General features: G+C 42.7%; 1 long non-coding RNA gene across 1 annotated transcript; it reads right to left on the minus strand.

Annotated features, from left to right (window-relative positions):
• Window positions 1-408: 408 nt before the first annotated feature.
• On the minus strand, window positions 409-1,276 carry LOC119305409. The gene is made up of 2 exons (XR_005148662.1): window positions 1,178-1,276; window positions 409-718 (listed from the first exon to the last, which is right to left on the minus strand). It is a non-coding gene; the product is annotated as an uncharacterized LOC119305409 (long non-coding RNA).
• Between the last annotated feature and the right edge of the window lie 18,677 nt (window positions 1,277-19,953).

A 19,953-nucleotide genomic window follows, 5' to 3' on the forward strand; every position in this document is an offset into this window, starting at 1 on the left:
ATGCAAAATGGATGTATCATGGTTCTAATCTCCTCCCTCTAATTCTCCGGCGACGATTAGCTCTGGACGGCGCAGCACTACCGGATCTTGAAGGCTGCACACTTGCAACCAAGTAGAGAGGTCGTGCTTTCGGCCTTAGGTTCAAGGGACTATTCGTGGGCGGTATGAGGGATCGTTCATCGACGGTTCAAGGGACTCCAAGTACGATCTACACTGACACGTTCTTCTTCTGCTGCAACTCGGTGATGGTAATGATCGTTATCCCAACCGTTATGCAACTTCATATTGATCTTGGGTGATCGTATGTGTGATTCCTTTTGTTTTCTACTATATTTCCCAACATTTATGCATCAAATCAAAATTTGGTCAATGTGCGAGTATAATTAAATGATTATATAGAACTGAGAATGAATAAATAATCTTGAATTTCACGATGAGACCAAATAATATTCACACATCAATAGAAACAATAATAAATTTCTAACAACAACAACAATTACGCCAAGACAAAGGGACTCATTGGTGTCATAATAATCCCTTTTCTCTTTCGTTTCTATTTTCTTCGGTAATGAAAGCAATCAATTCCAGATGAGACATGGTACAGCTACAATTCATACACAATCTGCACTCACATAATCATGCATTATATTCAATCTATACGACTAGCACACAATCTACAACAGTCACATAACCATGTTCTTCCCCTTATCAGCAACACCTAGAAAAAATGAACAGGTGGTTAGTAAATTCATGGGAACATGGACAACAAGGGAAGAACAGAACAAGGGAAGAGGAGTAACTTGGCTGGGTAAGGAAAGAAAGAGAAAGAAGGGGATCCAGGGGAGGGGAATAAGATGGAAGAGGAAGGGGAAGAACATGACAGAGGAGAAGGGGAAGAAGATGGCAGGTGGTGGAGCGGCTGCGCTGGCCAGCGAGATGGCTGAGATGCATGGAAGGCACGTCGGCCAGCGAAATGGCCAAGATGGAAGGCGCACCGGTCAACAAGATGACCCGGACGAAACAGTTGCGCCGGCCAGATGCAGCAGCGGTGCCACCTCGTTCGGCAAAGGAAGGAGTTCCACGGGGGAGGGAAAGGGGCGGTAGCCGCGAGAGCTTGAAGCTCCGCCACCACTAGAGAAAGGAGGGGGGAGGAGGGCCATGGCGTGGGGATCCATACCTGCATCGCTGCTGGCTGGGGCTTGCGTCTCGCGCGGAGGAATGGCAGGTCGCGAGCGAGACATGTCTCGAAGTGTTACGTTTTGCGGGACTTGGCCAATTCAACCCAAATCGGAGGCTCGGACTATGTATCGCGTGAGGGCTGCGCGCGTGGAGGCTAATTTGTCTTTGTATCTGGCCTGTTTCAGTTTGCTCGATTCGGTATACTCCCTCCATCCCATAATATAAAAATGTTTTTCGCACTACACTAGTGTCAAAAATGTTCTTATATTATGGGAGGGAGGGAGTACATCCGAACATCTGAATTGGCAAGTAGTCAATAGCATATCCAATTTGAAGGGTCTAATTCAGACATCCTAACACTGTGTTAGTGTTTTTTACCACTGTCGATTTCTCGGTGCGGTGATTTTTGCCATGTTTCGTAAGTAGGTAGTTTTTCGCCAATAATCCTAGACGTACAAAGGTTTACGTGGTTGTTACGGGCGAGACAGGTTGTGATTCGTCAATAATCTCTCTGCCTCCCTGAATTTCAGGTGGGGGCCCATCCCCCAACTAATAGTATGCCTCCAAATCACCTCCCTTGTAATCTCCTGTAAAAAAGCAGGTATATGTAACATTACTGGTTTTCGCTAATGATGACATGATTGTGGTGGTTGTGTGCATTTTACTCATTGGCGGATTGGCATGGGCGACACTAGGGTTTGATCGGAGGTGGTTGTGGCACGTGCATGAATACTTCGTGGTTGTCGTCGATAAGGTCAAGCCGACTCTGGTAGGGGAGCGACGAGTACGGCACGTCGGCTGTCGTTTTAGCGGCGGTAGTGGTCCCTCGGTGGTCTAGAGACCTGAATGTAACTGTTATTATGTTTGAGGTGCGTTATGCGAACTTTTATTAGATTTGGATTTTTTGTAAAAATGAAAATGAAAATTGAAGAGCCAATTGGATGGCCTTTTTGGTAGTCGGACTTGTCCGGGCCACCAAATGAAGGAGAATGGGCGCCCATGGGACCCGTATGTCCTTGCACAGAATGGAGATTGGCGGTACGTACACCTCTTCAGTTTTGACCCAACCAAGGTCCGAAGGGCCAAACAAATTTGGAGTTCTATTCATCTTACCTCAAGAAATATCTATCTCTGCATGTGCCTGAGTTTATATAAGTATTATCTTAGTTGTACTGGTCTGTATACAAAGAAAATATACTACCGGAGATTTCGTCCTTTAGCTGAGCATGCACCTGAGAACTTGCCAAGTAAACTTAGTTAATTATTACAGTACGGAGTAACTACTAGAGCATCTCCAAAGCGAATTCTCAAACCGTCCACGTTCGTTCAAACAATGTGGTCCAGATGTATTTTGTCATCCAACGGTCCTGTATGTCAAATTGGAAGCAAATTGGAAGGCTTTGTGGAGTCCACACAACAGCCACATAAAACTCCGACACCTCCGGCCCACTCAAATTCCTCTTCCGGTCCCATTCTCTTCCACTCCATCCATGCACGCCCTGCTTTGCATGTGTGCCCTCTTCCTTTTATGCTGTTGTTGTACCTCTCCGGACGTCCGCAACCACCATCCACACGCCCGCTCGCCTCCCAGGATCCATCCGCAGCTAGGTACCCTCCGACCCCTTGTCGACGACATCCATGGCGATCACCATGCTTGACAGGTGTTTGGTAAAATGCCATTAAGCTTATTTTTGAACTTCATGTCGTTTTTAGAGTATGAAGGATGGCGGGTTACTCGAGCATGGAGGATGAGTTGTTGTGCGATGCCTGGTTGACCGTATCCGCGGATTGTAGGTAGGAGCGGAAGAGGGCTCTTCTGGCAACGCGTGCATGGTTCGTTTCACGGGTCAAAGCACATTGCGCCCTACGACATGCACATCATCCATGAAAGCAATGTGAAGTCGTTAGCATATCGATGGTACACCATCCAGACCATCATCGCCATGTTTTGTAAAGCGGTTGATCGGCTAGAGGCATTGTGGCCATTGCGCGCGGCAGTCATGGAGATTGTAAGTTTTGCTTCTTCTTGCTTAACTTTTTTTCATGGTATATCATAAGGATCATAGTACAAGTCACGTACGACTTGGCAATACTGAAAAGATAACGGAATACTAGCCTATGCACAAAGCACCACCAGCTTCTTCCTATGCACAAAGCACCACCAGCTAAGAAGTATAATTATAAAAAAGACTGAAGAATCCTCTGAGCTTGACACCGACGTTCGTCACCTGCCTCTAGCACCACCACAACAACCACCAAAAAACTGATGGATCACCTCCATACATGAGCTCGACGCAGCTCCATGGCTTATATGCAGCTTTGTTAACCTCCAAGGTGGCCCGTCAAAGACGAAACAATTACCGTTGAACGAATCAGACCGGGGCGACACCCCGGACACGCCATAGAACTTCAGATCTGGCACCTCCACACAACTAAGACGTCGGAGGAGAAAACCATACCTTCTATCCACAAACCATGAACCCAACACATGATCCATCATCTTCCAGATGTCGTCAATGTAGACCACAATCTGCATCCGTTCTTGGACTACCTCTCAAGCTCCATGCCGGAGTTGGAGCAAACATCATCGCAATGACAGAGCCCAAGGACACAGGCCCAGCACGAGGATGTTGCCACCGCCACACCATCCTTGCATGAACAGACTGGTTTCCTAATTCATCCCCAAACATAGGACCGATCACCTCGTCGAAGTAGGGTCTGAAGAATCTTTATTCAGCGCCGCCATTGCCACCACCGAAGTCACAACGATGAACAACCTAAAAAAACTAAACTACGAGTCTGAAAATGATCCACAGGCGTGGATCCAGTGACCCCCCCTCACCCCCGACGACCGAGGTCGCTGGCGGAGGGGAGCCACCGGAGGGCAGCGGCGGGGAGTCAAAAGCGAGTGCATTTCTTTTGCTCAATGTATTGATTGATTGATTTATTCATTCAATACTGCTCTACACATTGTGCAACCTATACGCATTGCTGTGATTAACACTGGCTAGAGGGCAGACTTTTTAGACACATACATTGTTGGATGAAGCTCAAGGGCAGTATGTGTAGGACGAAATGATCCATTCATGAAATACTTGTTGAACATCGGGTTAATCAAAGTACGAATTCGAAATATTTCTTGTTGAATTTGAACTATTGTTGTTCTAGAATTATTTGCATGCTATGTATGAATAATTTGTGTTATTTTCTATCTGAATTTTTCATGAATTTCATCGTGTTTGATGAATTTCTTTCGGTTAGTTGAAATGTGGTTTGAAATGTGTACGGGTATCATTGGAAGGCCGTCTCGCACATCCATGTCGGTAGATTGGTCCTCATTATCCATGGACGGATGCAATGTCCGGTTTGCGTGTCAGCGTTGGAGATGCCCTAAGATAATATCATTAGGGATCTTGTTAATTATAAACGTCTGCATATCCCGAGAATGATCGAACTCTTCCATGAAACTTGAGGCCACGTGCACGCACACCTTCACTCGTGGGGTACCACACATGCTTAATCTTCTTCATAACCCATACATTAATCAGTGATTGATTCCTTAATCTTCCTCGTAACTTAGTCTATTGAAAGCATTGGCAGTTACTGTTAAGCGAGCTCATGTACTATGCACTTTTGTGGAGGCTCAAAATTGACACCAATTGGGCTTCACTTGTTTGGGATAAATGTGTTGTCAAAACTGCTAGTATGTGCTAGTTTTTTTGGGAAATGCCATCATGGCTTACTTTATTGAAATTCAAATAAAGCTTACACCGTTCATGAGAAGTTCGAGAATAAAATCTGGAGGTTCATTGACCCAACTACAAGAAAAAATGTTCTCAAAACTATGCCTAGCAATCTTGTGAGCAACAGAGTTTGCCTCCTGTAAGCAATGACAAAACTGGATATTCCCAATAGAAGCAATCAAGTCCATGCAATCAGCAAAGATTGGAGCACTTTCATTCCACCATGTAGTGTTTGTGCAAGCATCAGTAACCTCAGAATAATCAGATTCCGCAATGATTTGGTTGATACCCAAAGAAGAAACGAAGGACGGACCATGCTTCATGGCCAATGCTTCCAATGTAGAGGTTTCAGATGCATAAGGGATAAACGAGCAAGCTGCAGCCAAAAATTTACCACAAGAATCCCTAATCACTGGTGCAGTTGCGCCCATACCTATGTCACTATGGTATGAAGCATCAACGTTCAGTTTGAGTTGATCCATACATGGTTTTTTCCACTTCTCAACCTCTCTTGTTGTACACCTTTGATTAGCTTTCACATAAGCATTGCACAACACCAAGATAGACATCATACAATTAGCAGCAGGTGGAACCTTTTATGAATGTGTTGTTTGACGACGAATCCACCACAAGTACCAGCAGACTGTAGCTATCACCTCAGCCACCCCACATTTTGGAAACCACGATACTGATCTGATGATGATTCAAGCAATTCTTCCATCATTTCTGAACCTAATCTGTCTACAGCAAAAGATGTCATAATCCGCTCTTCAAGCTTCAGTTCTTTCCAAAGGTGTTGAGCCGGCAAACACTCAAAGAGAAGATGTGAAATATCATAAAGATGATTATGGCACATGGGGCATTTAGGGATCTGTCCCTATGTGGAAATTTACAAGTATAACTTTCACCTGGAGTGTCGCATGAAGAGCCCTCCAACAAAACATTTTTATTTTACCAGGAACTGCAAGCTTCCAGATTTTACACCATATAGGATTTGAACCTGGGGATGAAGATGCAAACTGTTGTGAATTATTTACAAATTGGTGTCTCCACTCCACATGATATGCCGACTTGACAGAGAAAGTTCCGGATTTATTAACGTGCCACGCCACGAAATCCTCGAACCTCTTTGGGCCGAGTGGTATCCTTAAAATTCATGCAACATCTACCACAGAAAAATGTCCCGAATCAAGTTCTCATCCCATTGACCCATCCCTGGATCGATTAGGTCTAACACCCTGTCAATCAGGACAACCCCCCTCTCAGAGATAATCCTCCTATTTGGGCTTTTTGGAATCCACAGGTCTCTCCAGATGTTGATGGACTCGCCACTTCCCACACGCCATATGTAACCTCCTTTAAAAGTTTGAATACTCGCAACTATAATTTTCCATGTGAAAGACGAACCCTTCTTGGGGCCAGCTTCAAGGATATCTTGGTTTGGGTAATACTTTGCCTTCGAGATCCTAGCACAAAGAGACTTGGGATTGACTATCAAATATCGCACCTGCTTGGCCAACATGGCCAACGTAAAAGAGTGAAATCCTCGAAACCCCATGCCCCCTTGATTCTTAGGGAAACAAAGCTTCCACCAAGCGAACCAATGCATTTTTCTCCCATTGTCATCATCTCCCCACCAGAATTTTGCTATAACATCACACATGTCCTTACAAATTCCCTTAGGTAATTTGAATACAGAGATAGCGTAAACTGGAATTGCTTGCACCACTGACTTCAACAAGGTTTCTTTACCAACAGTGGAGAAATTTTTCTCTTTCCACCCATTAATTCTTTGCATAATTCTCTCCACCAAATGTTTAAAGCAGTCACTTCTGTCAATCCCTACAAGAGCTAGAAGACCCAAATATTTAACTGACAAAGCTTCATTATCAATGTTTAACTGCAAACATATGTCAGCTCTCATATCTGCTGAAGTATTAGGGCTGAAGAAAATGTTGCATTTTGCTAGACTCACCAGTTGTCCCGAATTTGCACAATATGTGTCCAGTACCTGCTGTAAGGAAGTTGCATTGTTCATATCCGCTTTCATGAGAATAAGGGAATCATTAGCAAATAATAGGTGTGAAATTGATGGTGCATTCCTGCATACCCTAATCTCATTGATGCCACCAACTTCTTCAAATAGCGAAAGACTAGATAAAGCTTTTGAACATAACAAAAACAGGTAAGGGGAAAGAGGGTCTCCTTGCAGAAGACCCCTAGTGGGGATAAATTCCTCTGTTTCTGGAGAGTTGAACCTAACATTATATTTTACAAAGGAAACACAATTGATAATGAGGTCCACCCACGGATCATTGAACCCAAGCTTCAGCATCATAGATTTCAAAAAAAATCATTCCACTCTATCATAAGCCTTATGCATATCCAACTTTACTGCACATAATGCATCCTTCGTCTTTCTTTTATTTTTAATGGTGTGAATACTATCATATGCCACTAGGACATTATCAGTAATTAGTCTATCCGGTACAAAAGCACTTTGGGTGGGGGCAATAATGTCTGGCATTATAGATTTCAATCTGATGGAGAGCATTTTAGAGATTATCTTGTAAACTACGTTACACAAACTTATCAGGCAATATTGCGTAATTGATTCTATAGAGTCAACCTTTGGAATAGGCACAATATTAGTATCATTCCACCCATCCGAAATATGTCCACTCTGAATAGCTACGAGAACCTCATTAGTTATTTCTTGTCCAATTAAATGCCAACACCTTTTGAAAAGATATTGCATGTAAACCATCTGGCCCCGACGCCATTAGATCGCCTATGCTGAAAGCTGCATGTTTAACATCCTTCGCTATAAAGGGTGCCATTAGGCATTCATTCATAGCTTCATCAACTTTTGGTGCAATTTTTATCAATAGATTAGGATCTATAGCATCAACTTGAGACGTAAACAGGTTAGCAAAATAATCTCTTATATGAGGGTTCAACGGATTTGTACCTTCCAACCAATTCCCCTATTCATTTTTTTAGTCTCTTGATAAGATTCTTCTTTCTCCGTTGTGAAGCACAACCCTGAAATAAATGGGTATTACGATCGCCGTTCTTAAGCCAGTTTACACACGACCGCTTTTATAGTGTATCTCCTCCAGTTCCAAGAGTTCTTCTATCTCCATCATTATCTTTCTTTTTTTCTCTTCATTTGTGTCATCCATCTGAGCCCTCATAACCCCGTCTAGTTCTTTTTGTTTCTTTCTTAATTTCTTCATTGGCCTTTTCAGAAGAAAAAAAATGATCCCAAGCATGCAGCCCATCATGTGGAAATGTCCCAGCTTTCTGAGGATGCTACTATCAGGAGCTTGTTGCTGCACATTAGTCCAAGCGTTCTCAACTACCTCTGAAAAGAGGGCTCTTGCAGCCACCTCGCCTCAAAACGAGGCTTGTGAATCTCCGTTGCAATACCACCCAGCTAGTGATAAGACGTATGGATTGGTCGATGATTCGATGCTGCAAAACCCATATGAATTAGCGCTGCATCAGGGAACATATTTGACCAGACATGGTTTGTTACCCCACGATCAAGACGTTCACGAATATGTCCGCGCCTCCATGTGAATTTGTCTCCCCCGAAACCGACGTCTTCCAGGTCACAACCCTGCAAAGCATCTTGAAATTCACGCATATATCTCTGTGGTCTAGGATTACCACCCTCTTTATCTTTATTAAACATAATTTCGTTGAAGCCACCCAAAAGAAGGCAAGGAAGATTATGTTGAGCCTTAAGAGTTCTTAAGCGCTGGCATGTTAAGTATTTCTCTGCCCATTTAAATTCACCATAGAAGCCAGTGAACCTCCACTCTCTTTGAGCATCTTCCACAATATGTACATCAATATAATTTGAGTGGGCAAAAAGAATCTGAACATTTACTTCTCTTTTCCAAAAAATAATAAGGCCACCCTTTCTGCCATCACTGGGGGAAATACCTTTAAAATCCATCTTCATATGCCTCCACAAGCACGTTGTTGGATAATCATCAAGATGGGTTTTCAACAAAAAACCACCTCAGGGTTACACTGCTTCTGCACGTCCAAATGTGGTGAGAAATGTTGTTTGGCAAGTTAGAGCCACGACTAGTTATTTTGACTAGGTGGACGACGACATGAGTGGCCGGTCAGTTTTTTCAAGCCCAATTGGATTCCTCAAATGACACTTGTACGTTCGAGCTGACCATACCCCTCGTATCAAGCCCATCTATAAGGCGGGCAAGACGTGGAGGACCGGCCCATGTTGGCCCGCATCGACCACACTCCATCTCCACTAAAATCCTCTGATCAAACCCTACCTCACAACAATACTCTCTTCTTCACTCTCTATCAATTCCCCTCCCCTTAAAGTCCCCTCCTCTCCCAATGTCAAGCACCGACAGCGCATCCGGCTGTAATAACACCTCTTGTCGATTAGGACGCCCTTATCTGCAAGGTAGAGGCGAACGACAATGAGGAGGTTGTCGTCCGCACTGTGTTGCAATAGTCACGGGCAGACAGGGGTGGTAGCTCGAACTCTGCACCGTCCCTTGTCGCCCGTCGACGCGTTGTTGGCCCATGCACCGGGTGGTACGCTCCGCTACCTTGAGGCCTTTCCAAACCCTCCGAGAGCTGCTCTTCACAGTTATTAGTGAGTGCTCATGCCCGTGCCGCCGTGGATGCGGGCGCCTGAATCGGAGGCGCGTGTCGCACGTCGCAAGAGGCAGCGGGCAAGGAGAGGGTCATGGTGTGATACATCTCCAACATATCTATAATTTTTTTATTGTTCCATGTTGTTAAATTATCACTCTTTGATGTCTTATAGTCATTTTATAATAAATTCATATCATTTTTTGGGACCAACCTATTGACATAGTGCCTAGTGCCGGTTGCTGTTTTTTTGCTTGTTTTTTACTTCGTAGAATATCCCTATCAAATGGAGTCCAAACGCAGCGAAACTTTTTGAAGATTTTTTTTGGACTAGAAGACAACTTGGGAGCCAAGGAAGCACGAGAGGGGAGGCCCGTGGGGCACACAAGACACCAGGGCGTGCCAGAGGCCCCTAGCGCGCCCTGATGGGTTGTGGGGCCCACGAGGGTCTCCTTTACTGCCTCTCAGCTCTATAAATACCCAAATATTCTAGAAACCCTAGGGGAGTCGATGAAACACAATTTCAGCCGCCGTAAGTTCCCAGAATCACGAGACCCAATCTAGAGACCTATTCCGGCACTCTGCCGAAGGGGAACATGATCATGGAGGGGTTCATCATCCTCATTGGTGCTCCTCTGATGATGTGTGAGTAATTCACCATTGACCTACGGGTCCGTAGGCAGTATCTAGATGGCTTCTTCTCTCTTTTAGATTCTCAATACAATTTTCTCCTCGTTGTTCTTGGAGATCTATTTGATGTAATGACTTTTTGTGGTGTGTTTGTTGGGATCTGATGAAGTTCGAATTTATGATCAGATCTATATCCATGAATATTATTTGAGTCTTCTTTGATCTCTTATATGCATGATTATTTATAGCCTTGTATTTCTTCTCCAAAACTTTGGTTTGGTTTGGCCAACTAGATTGATTTTTCTTGCAATGGGAAGAGGTGCTTTGTGATGGGTTCGATCTTGCGGTGTGCTCACCCAGTGACAGAAGGGGTAGCAAGGCACGTATTGATCGTTGCTATTAAGGATAAAAAGATGAGGTCTATTCCTACATGAATAGATCTTGTCTAAATCATGTCATCGTTCTTATTGCATTACTCCGTCTCTCCATGAACTTAATACACTAGATGCATGCTGGATAGCGGTTGATGTGTGGAGTAATAGTAGTAGATGCAGGCAGGAGTCGGTCTACTAATCTTGGACGTAATGCATATATTCATGATCATTGCCTGGATATCATCATAATTATTTGTTCTTCTATCAATTGCCCAACAATAATTTGTTTACCCACCGTATGCTATTTTCTCGAGAGAAGCCACGAGTGAAATCTATAGCCCCCGGGTCTATCTTTTCTCATATTGTTTCTATATCTATTATTCCCAAAACCCAAAAATACCTTGCTGCAATTTTTCTTTACTTATTTTATTTCGTGTTTTATTCAGATCTATTTATCCAATCTCATACAATTTAATCTATCTTTTTACCATGGAGGGATCGACAAACCCTCTTATGCGTTGGGTTGCAAGTATTTGTTCTTTGTGTGCAGGTACCGTTTACATAGTGTTGCTTGGTTCTCCTGCTGGATTGATAACCTTGGTTTCATAACTGAGGGAAATACCTACCATAGCTATACTACATCATCCCTTCCTCTTTAGGGAAATATCAACGCAGTTTCAAGCCGCATCATGGTGGCGGAGGTAGCTTCCTCCCGCCGACGGTCTATGTGGAGGATTACAACTGCTATGATGACTCTGATGATGCCCCTCCCACCATCGATGCCTATGCGGAGGACTAGATCCACTCCGGTGACTGCAAGGGGAAGGACGCGGCGAGGAAATGCTGATTTTCTACGCCCATGTCCGTCTACATTTGGTATTTGGTTAATTTTAGTTTGAATCCATGTCCATTTGCCGGTGATGAACTGCCTCTTTTTGTCTAATGAACTGTGATGCTATGTTTGTATGGATTTATGTTGATCTATGGCCAATTGTTTGCACTGTTTGTATGTTGATGTACATAGTTTCTCCCATGTTTCATGGATAGCATGGATTTGGGGGGGCGGGTATGAGGTACACGGTTGTGGACGCATACATTTTAGGGGTGATCGATCACTGTCCGCGGACACGTTTGGGCGCGTCCACAGACGTTTAGGGGATAGAACTTGCTAAGTCTGGCTGTAGATGCTCTTAGTTAGCCATGTGGTTGTAAATTGTGAAAGAACTGTCCTAGGATTCTGGAAAAGTATAGTTTTGTTGATGGAAGTCTAGTTGGCCGACCTCAAGAACGACGATGAATGGAACTACAAGCTGATGAAGCTCGAAGCTTGGGCCATGGGGAATGGATGAGTGACGAAGCTCGGATGAGGTGACGTCGATTCAATGGGACATTGGGAGTATAAATCCTAAGAGACATAGTTATATTTTCTCTTCAAAACAGAGAACTTATGATTTGCTTCATCTATTAATTAAGATGAGAATAGAGTTTATTTGTTCTACAAGTGTTCCTCATACCACATAAAAATGATCAATCTCGCAATACAATTGTCCCTAGCTTTGTTGCCCTAGCGGTTAACTAAATATTTGCCTTGCCATGATGGTGTTGAGCAACAATAATAAGTATTTTCCTCGATTGAGAACCAAGGTTTATCAAACCAGTATAAGTTCTACAACAAACAAAATCCTCGGTACCTGAAGACAAAACACAAGACACTCTTGCCCCCAACGTTTCAAGAAGGTTATCAAACTTCTTGTCCTGCTAGTTACAAGGGTAAATTGCACGGCGTGGTAGCAATTTATAGATAGATAAAATAAATAAAGAGTTAAATCAAAGAAAAGTATTTTTTATGATGTTTTCAGTAAAGGAAAATAGAGCCACGGAGCCATAGGTTCACTAGAGGCATCTCTTTGAACAAAATAAATGTGGTGTTGTGAACAAATTATGGTTGGGCATCGATTAAATTGCAATATTTATATTTATGACTATGATCATTCATGGAATAATCTTGCATAGTAATTATGTCTGTGATATAATGTGGACTGTTATCCAACTGCATTTACTACTAATACTCCACCCAAGGCCGCTATCCAACATGCATCTCGAAGTATTAAGGTTACAATAATGGAGTACTACAATAAGCATGATGACATAATGTAGATAGTAAAACTATGATACAAGTGTGATAAGAAACCATCGTTCGAATCTCTAAGGCTCAGATGCGAGAATGGAGACTAATTGCCTGCCATTGGTCAACCTCTACAACTCTCACCACGATGATCTCTCGATTGTGGCACCGATTCTTGCTGAAATTGGAGAGCTAGATTCATCTTTAATTCATTTTCTAATTCAACACATACCTAGATCTGCAAATTTACCGACCTATCTTTGTGTGAGGCGTGCTTGTACAGTGATGGTTACAGATAGCTGGCTAGATTCCGAACCTACTCACAATCAGTAACCTTCTGGTTAGGATAATTTTTGTTGAATAAAGCTCTCTAAAATTTCTCATGGAAAAAAAATCATTATCATGGTCTGTGACCACCATTTCTTTACTAGCCCATGAAGTTTGCTATTTTTATCTTGCGTGCTAAGAGCATCTACAAATGGACCACCCACTCCCGCCCCCTCAAACCTAGCCATAGGTGGGGAAGATATGGGATGCCCGGACGCGTCTACCACGTCTGATCGACTGGCCAGACCCCATCCCAAATCTCTCCAAATCATTCCCCACCCTCGCCCAACAAGCACTCTTCCTCTCTTCTGCTCGTTTGTGTTGCCCCTTCCCTAGCTCTATCGCGATCGCCATCCTAGGTTCGTCTCTGTCCCCAACCCACAGTGCCGCCACCACCAGTCGAAAACCACTCCTGACCGTCCTCTCGCCCCATATGCCGCCCTGTTGCATCCTACTTCTCCGAAAATACACCTTTCCCTCATTTGTAAGAAAATGAGGGATTCATAATACACCTCACATCATGTTTGATGAAATGCCCGAGCTATTTTTAAGAACTTTTCTTTGTAAGAAAATGGTGGATTCAATGAATGATGAATTCTAGAACAAGGAGCCTATTGAATTAATATACTAGGAGTTTATCGATTTGTTCGATTCAGACAGCAAAGATGCCAATATGATATTGATGATGAGTATCCAGAAATGAAGATGAAAGTCGAACATGTTTTGAACTTGAAGGGTTCGATACATGCCAGGAGAGTTGTTCCCTGAGATAGGATTGTTGGCGCACAGAGTCTCTATAAGGACTACTTCAAACTCAACCCAACATACCATGACAGGGTTTTCCGACATCGCTTCCGGATGAGCAAACCATTCTTCTTGAGCATAGTGATTATTGTGGAGACATATGATCCTTACTCAAGCTAATGAAGGATTATTGCAGACAAATGTCGTTCTCTCATATGTAGAAATGTACATCTGCCTTGATCATGCTTGCATATGGTAAAGTTGCAAATGTCGTTGATAAGATTGTCTGTATGGGGAAGAGCACATGCCTTCAAACGATAGTGAAATTTGTGTGCATTATGGTGCATATGTTTGGACCGGAGTACCTAGGAAAACCAACTATTGCAGGCATAGAAAAGTTATTGACAACTGGAGCATTGAGAGATTTCTCAGGTATGCTTGGTTCAGTTGATTGCATGCACTAACAATGGAAGAACTCCTGACAGGTTTGCGTGAGTTGTACCAATGTCACATCAAGGAGAGCACAATCATAGTTGATGCAATGACATCAAAGGACTTGTGGGTTTGGCCTGCTTTCTTTTGCATGTCAGGTTTGCATAACGACATCAATGTTCTCCCACGATCTTCGATGTGCAAGTGACTTCTATGGTGGGGATGCTCCAACATGCAACTACACCATGAATGGACATAACCACACCATGTGGTACTACTTTATCGATGATATCTATCCTTATTGGATGGCGCTTGTGAAAATTATACCCGACCCCTAAGGTAACAATGCATGCTCTTTGCACAAATGCAAGAAGGTGCTAGAAAGGATGTAGAAAGGGCACTCTGACTGCTCCACGCTCATTAGGGTATTGTTCATGGAGTTATAATGATTTGGGATCTGAAGACATTGTGACAATTGATGGCATGGTGTGTAATCTTGCACAATATGATTGTAGAGGGTAAGGGCAAAGGTGCAGCCCACATACATAATTTTAAGAAGTTTGGAGTGCATGTCCGCCTCTTGGACAAGATGTAGAGCATGTTGTGAACTTTCTAGAGATGCATCGACAACTTTAAGATCAACCGATACACGTGCAACTACTCCATGATCTTGCGGAGCATATGTGGATGCACAAGAGAAGTCAATGAATTTTATATTTGAACCATGCACTTCAACTAAATTTTATGTTTGAGATATGTATTTTTTGATCCAAATAAATTTTAGTGTGCTATAATCATTGTTATGTGTATTTGTATCATCGAATGATTAGTGTGCATGTGCACTCTACAGAAAAGCCTAGCTATGGTGTGCCAAAAACAGCCTTGCTGGCGTAGGAGCCCCACACCATCAATATGGCGCAAGTGTTAAAAAATAGTGGTGGCGCTGGAGCCTACGCCAGCAGTATTATACGTGTTGCTAGCGCGCGATTTTTGCAACGCCGCCACTATATTCACTCACCTAGCGGCGCACAATGTAATTTGCACGCCACAAATGTTTTGTGCACAAAGAAAAAGGTTTTTCAACACCATGTAACATTTAGCATTTCACATTAACACGGAGTACATACTATATAACATTACATAGTAGAACAGTACCAGATAATAGAACATTAGGAGTTGATATTTAAGTGACTGCTAGCTAGCTAGATCTCACAAACATAACCAGTTAATAGAAGTATTACGAGCTAAAATAGTACTAGTACATATATAGTGCTAATACATAATTAAGCAGTTCATTCATGTACTGCCCTACACACACGCAAGATCATGGTGATGCATAGCAATGAGAGGGAGAGTGTGTCCACGTGTAGACCGAAAGCGGAAGCGTTAGCACAACGCGGTTGATGTAGTCGTACGTCTTCACGATCCAACCGATCCAAGTACCGAATGCACGGCACCTCCGAGTTCAGCACACGTTCAACTCGATGACGTCCCTCGAACTCCGATCCAGCCGAGCTTTGAGGGAGAGTTTCGTCAGCACAACGGCATGGTGACGATGATGAAGTTCTACCGATGCAGGGCTTCGCCTAAGCACCGCTACGATATTATCGAGGTGGATTATGGTGGAGGGGGGACACCGCACATGGCTAAGAGATCCAAGGGATCAATTGTTGTGTCTCCATGGGGTGCCCCCCTCCCCGTATATAAAGGAGCAAGGGGGGAGGCGGAAGGCCTAGGATAAGGCGCGCCAAGGGGGGAGTCCTACTCCCACCGGGAGTAGGACTCCTCCTTCCCTTGTTAGAGTAGGAGAGAAGGAAAGATGGGGAGAGGAAGAAGGAAAAGGGGGTTGCACCCCTTGTCCAATTCGGACCAGAGGGGGGCTGCGCGCCTCCTTCCTTTTGGCCTCTCTCCTCTATTCCGGTATGGCCCAATAAGGCCCATATACTCCCCGGCGAATTCGTGTAACTCTCCGGTACTCCGAAAAATACCCAAATCACTCGGAACCTTTCAGAAGTCCGAATATAGTCGTCCAGTATATCAATCTTTACGTCTCGACCATTTCGTAACTCCTCGTCATGTCCCTGATCTCATCCGGGACTCCGAACTACCTTCGGTACATCAAAATACATAAACTCATAATATAACCGTCATCGAACTTTAAGCGTGCGGACCCTACGGGTTCGAGAACTATGTACACATGACCGAGACACGTCTCCGGTCAATAACCAATAACGGAACCTGGATGCTCATATTGGCTCCCACATATTCTACTAAGATCTTTATCGGTCAAACCGCATAACAACGTACATTGTTCCCTTTGTCATTGGTATGTTACTTGCCCGAGATTCGATCATCGGTATCTCAATACCTAGTTCAATCTCGTTACCGGCAAGTCTCTTTACTCGTTATGTAATGCATCATCCCGCAACTAACTCATTAGTCGCATTGCTTGCAAGGCTTATAGTGATGTGCATTACCGAGAGGGCCTAGAGATACCTCTCCGACAATCGGAGTGACAAATCCTAATCTCAAAATACGCCAACTCAACATGTACCTTCGGAGACACCTGTAGAGCTCCTTTATAATCACCCAGTTATGTTGTGACGTTTGGTAGCACACAAAGTGTTCCTCCGGTAAACGGGAGTTGCATAATCTCATAGTCATAGGAACATGTATAAGTCATGAAAAAATCAATAGCAACATACTAAACGATCAAGTGCTAAGCTAATGGAATGGGTCAAGTCAATCACATCATTCTCTAATGATGTGATCCCGTTAATCAAATGACAACTCGTGTCTATGGCTAGGAAACTTAACCATCTTTGATTCAACGAGCTGGTCAAGTAGAGGCATACTAGTGACACTATGTTTGTCTATGTATTCACACATGTATTATGTTTCCGGTTAATATAATTATAGCATGAATAATAAACATTTACCATGATATAAGGAAATAAATAATAACTTTATTATTGCCTCTAGGGCATATTTCCTTCAGTCTTCCACTTGCACTAGAGTCAATAATCTAGTTCACATCACCATGTGATTTAATACTAATATTCACATCTGCATGTGATTAACACCCATAGTTCACATCGTCATGTGATCAACACCCAAAGGGTTTACTAGAGTCAATAATCTAGTTCACATCAATATGTGATTAACACCCAAAGAGTACTAATGGTGTGATCATGTTTTGCTCGTGAGAGAAGTTTAGTCAACGGGTCTATCACATTCAGAGACGTGTGTATTTTGTAAATATTCTATGTCTACAATTCTCTGCACAGAGCTACTTTAGCTAATTGCTCCCACTTTCAATATGTATCCAGATTGAGATTTAGAGTCATCTAGATGAGTGTTAAAACTTGCATCGACGTAACCTTTTATGACGGACCTCTTTTATCACCTCCATAATCAAGAAATATTTCCTTAGTCCTCACTAAGGATATTCTTGACTGCTGTCCAGTGATCTACTCCTAGATCAAAAAAATTGTACTCCCTTGCCCAACTCAGAGCAAGGTATGCAATAGGTCTGGTACACATCATAACATACTTTATAGAGCCTATGATTGAGGCATAGGGAATGACTTTTCATTCTCTTTCTATTTTCTGCCATGGTCGGGATTTGAGTCTTACTCAATTTCACACCTTTGCAACACATGCAAGAACTCCTTCTTTTACTATTCCATTTTGAACTATTTCAAAATCTTATCAAGGTATGTACTCATTGAAAAATCTTATCAAGCGTCTTGATCTATCTCTATAGATCTTGATGCTCAATGTGTAAGTAGCTTCACCGAGGTCTTTCTTTGAAAAACTCCTTTCAAACACTCCTTTATGCAAATTCTACATTATTTCTGATCAACAATATGTCTTTCACATATACTTATCAGAAGGCTCTAGTGCCCACTCACTTTCTTGTAAATACAGGCCTTTCCAAAAGTCTGTATAAAACCATATGCTTTGATCAATTCATGAAAGCATATATTCCAACTCCCAGATGCTTGCACCAGTCCATAGATGGACCGCTAGAGCTTGCACATTTTGTTAGCACCTTTTGAATTGACAAAACCTTTCTGGTTGCATCATATACAACTCTTCTTTAATAAATCCATTAAGGAATGCAGTTTTGACATCCATTTGCCAGATTTCATAAAATGTGGCAATTGCTAACATGATTCGGACAGACTTAAGGATCGATACGAGTGAGAAAATCTCATCGTATTCAACACCTTGAACTTGTCGAAAAACCTTTTTGCGACAAGTCGAGCTTTGTAGATAGTAACACTACTATCAGTGTCTGTCTTCCTCTTGAAGATCCATTTATTTTCTATGGCTTGCCGATCATCGGGCAAGTCCACCAAAGTCCACACTTTGTTCTCATACATGGATCTCATCTCAGATTTCATGGCCTTCAAGCCATTTCACGGAATCTGGGCTCATCATCGCTTCCTCATAGTTCGTAGGTTCATCATGGTCTAGTAACATGACTTCCGGCATAGGATTATCGTACCACTTTGGTGCGGATCTTACTCTGGAAGACCTACGAGTTTCGGTAGCAACTTTATCTGAAGTTTCATGATCATCATCATTAACTTCCTCACTAATTGGTGTAGGAATCACTGGAAACGATTTCTGTGATGAACTACTTTCCAATAAGGGAGAAGGTACAATTACCTCATCAAGTTTTACTTTCCTCCCACTCACTTCTTTCAAGAGAAACTCCTTCTCTAGAAAGGATCCATCTTAGCGACGAATATCTTGCCTTCGGATCTGTGATAGAAGGTGTACCCAATAGTTTCCTTTGGGTATTCTATGAAGACGCACTTCTCCGATTTAGGTTCGAGCTTATCAGGTTGAAACTTTTTCACATAAGCATCACAGCCCCAAACTTTAAGAAACGACAACTTTGGTTTCTTGCGAAACCATAGTTCATAAGCCGTCGTCTCAACAGATTTCGATGGTGCCCTATTTAAAGTGAACACAACTGTCTCTAATGCATAACCCCAAAACAATAGTGGTCAACCGATAAGAGACATCATAGGTCGCACAATATCCAATAAAGTGCGGTTACGACGTTCGGACACACCATAACGTTGTGGTGTTCCAGGTGGTGTGAACTGTGAAACTATTCCACATTGTTTTATATGAAGGCCAAACTCGTAACTCAAATATTCTCCTCCACGATCAGATCATAGAAACTTTATTTTCTTGTTACGATGATTCTCCACTTCACTCTGAAATTCTTTGAACTTTTCAAATGTTTCAGACTTGTGCTTCATTAAGTAGACATACTCATATCTGCTTAAATCATCTGTGAAGGTCAGAAAATAATGATACTTGCCACGAGCATCAACACTCATTGGACCGCATACATCAGTATGTATTAGTTCCAACAAGTCAGTAGCTCGTTCCATTGTTCCGGAGAACGGAGTTTTAGTCATCTTGCTCAAAAGGCACAGTTCGCAAGCATCAAATGATTCATAACCAAGTGATTCCGAAAATCCATCTTTATGGAGTTTCTTCATGCGCTTTACACCGATATGACCCAAACGGCAATGCCACAAATAAGTTGCACTATCATTATTAACTTTACATCTTTTGGCATCAATATTATGAATATGTGTATCACTACGATCGAGATCCAACAAACTATTTTTATTGGGTGTATGACCATTGAAGGTTTTATTCATGTAAACAGAACAACAATTATTCTCTGACTTTAAATGAATAATCGTATCGCAATAAACATGAT

Source organism: Triticum dicoccoides, chromosome 5B (genome assembly GCF_002162155.2).
Source record: "Triticum dicoccoides isolate Atlit2015 ecotype Zavitan chromosome 5B, WEW_v2.0, whole genome shotgun sequence".
Classification (NCBI taxonomy): Eukaryota; Viridiplantae; Streptophyta; class Magnoliopsida; order Poales; family Poaceae; genus Triticum; species Triticum dicoccoides.